Source organism: Oratosquilla oratoria, chromosome 19 (assembly GCF_046742065.1).
Source record: "Oratosquilla oratoria isolate Oo_2021 chromosome 19, ASM4674206v1, whole genome shotgun sequence".
NCBI classification, from domain to species: Eukaryota; Metazoa; Arthropoda; class Malacostraca; order Stomatopoda; family Squillidae; genus Oratosquilla; species Oratosquilla oratoria.
In genome coordinates, this window is record NC_134795.1 from 57,006,906 (window position 1) to 57,009,405 (window position 2,500).

Below are 2,500 nucleotides of genomic sequence, written 5' to 3' on the forward strand. Positions count from 1 at the left end.
ATTAACTAGAATTAACTTCACAATCAATGACGAGCATATATGTATGTATGTATATGTATGTATATATATGTATATACATGTGCATATATATGTACATATATGTATATATATATATATATTTATATATATGTATATATATATATTTATATATATGTATATATATGTATATATATGTATATATATATATACATAATGTATATATGTGTATATATATATTTATATATATGTATATATATGTATATATATATATATATTTGTATATATGTATATATATATATATATTTGTATATATATATGTATATATATATATATATTTATATATATGTATATATATTTATATATATATATATATATATATATATATATATATATATATATACATGTATATAATTTAAATGAAAGGAAAGAAACGTAAGTGTTGGATAATTTACGTGGATGTAGGGTGAGAATTTCTCTAAGAATCTAGTATTGTGTGGTCTTCTTGGGACGAGTCACACATTTGCTAAATTCAGTCGACCAGTGACTGTCAAGATAGTTATAGAAAAGAAAATGAGAAAATGAAAGGAAGATGGGACGAGGGAGACACGATATTGCAGTAAAGCGAAAATAATTGAACACTGGTACTGGAAAGTGAATTTAGTCGAACAGTTTTGGACTCCGCCTCGCTCGGAAGTCTTGAATGAAGTCTTGAATGAAACGACTTCATTCACACATCAGATATATATCATAAGCAGAAGCTGAAATTACGCCTACATTTAAATAACAGGTGAGGAAAAGGCAACAAATTTTGAGGGCGGTACAACGCCATTTCATTGGAGTTGTTTTAAAGATTATGGAGATATGCCTTTTTTCATTTTAGTTTACTGGATGGAAATGCATGAAGTATCGGAAGGAAAAAGCCGAGTACCGGTGATGAGATATAGATAGCTTTCTGAGAGTCTATCAAGTGGACAGGTGAAGAAGCAAGACTGAAAACAACAAGTTTTTAGTGTCCCACTCAGAGCTAATAGATCCTACGATAGACCTTCTGCATGGAAGGTGCAGACAAACTGAAAAGTACATACATATACCAAAGGCTCTTTCCCCCTTACAAGGGAGGTAGCCAAAAAACTGGAAAGTAAATACGAAAAACAGAATGCTCCATCACTACAAGTCTTTTGAGTAGGAAAGCAAAAGAAAATAAATACTTTAAAAGGTGAGTATTTTGGAGGACGAGATCAGTAGGAATAGAAGTAGAGATATCAGAATCAGCTAAGATAAAAGATAAGGCAAATCTGTTGTTAAGGGATCTCTTTTCTATAGATATCAGACAGAGGACACTCTGGCATTAGAATAGGAAGGGCGTTATCATACTGGGCAAGTTTTCCTCCGACTGTTGGGGCAGATTTGCAGTCCGCGGCTTTCGAGAAGGAATCTGATAATCCTGGAGGAAAATCATCTTCCTCCAACATAATATCAAATGACATTCTGTGTATTTTTGTTCAGAAAACAAAATAGTTTGCCGCAGGGATCTTACGGCTGAAAAGGTTCCGGAGATGGGCGGTACCGCCGACTAATCGGAGGTTGAAGGAAAAATAGCCCAGTGTGATAGCCCCGTAAGACTGGTGTGCCTTTGACTAGATGTCTGAACTCGTGAGAATATCTGCGGAAAAATCTGACATTTCTTGCAAGAATGTTCGTCAATTTGAAGAGCAATTTACGTGTTTCCAGGATGAAATACCCTGTGATTCTCAGGTATTCCCATGTTACCTACAAGTTACCTCTTGGATCATATATAGTACAACATGTATTTTTTGTGTGTGTGAGATAAAAAAAAAGTAACCACCTTAATTAAGTTATCTCGCATCCTGAAGGGTTCTGAGAACCATATGACTCGTTATTCTACAAGTAGCCAGAAAGCAAAATCTCCGGGTCTTTTGGGGCAGTGATGGGACAGTGAAACAGTTGACAGAGACGTCTCCGGGTCTTTTGGGGGCAGTGATGGGGCAATGAAGCAGCTGACAGAGACGTCTCCGGGTCTTTTGGGGGCAGTGGTGGGGCAATGAAGCAGCTGACAGAGACGTCTCCGGGTCTTTTGGGGCAATGAAGCAGCTGACAGAGACGTCTCCGGGTCTTTTGGAGCAGTGATGGGGCAATGAAGCTGCTGACACAGACGTCTCCGGGTCTTTTGGGGCAGTGATGGGGCAGTGAAGCAGTTGACAGAGACGTCTACGGGTCTTTTGGGGCAGTGTTGGGGCAATGAAGCAGTTGACAGAGACGTCTACGGGTCTTTTGGGGCAGTGATGGGGCAATGAAGCAGCTGACAGAGACGTCTCCGGGTCTTTTGGGGCAGTGATGGGGCAATGAAGCAGCTGACAGAGACGTCTACGGGTCTTTTGGAGCAGTGATGGGGCAATGAAGCTGCTGACACAGACATCTCCGGGTCTTTTGGAGCAGTGATGGGGCAATGAAGAAGCTGACAGAGACGTCTCCGGGTCTTTTGGGGCAGTGATGGGGCAAT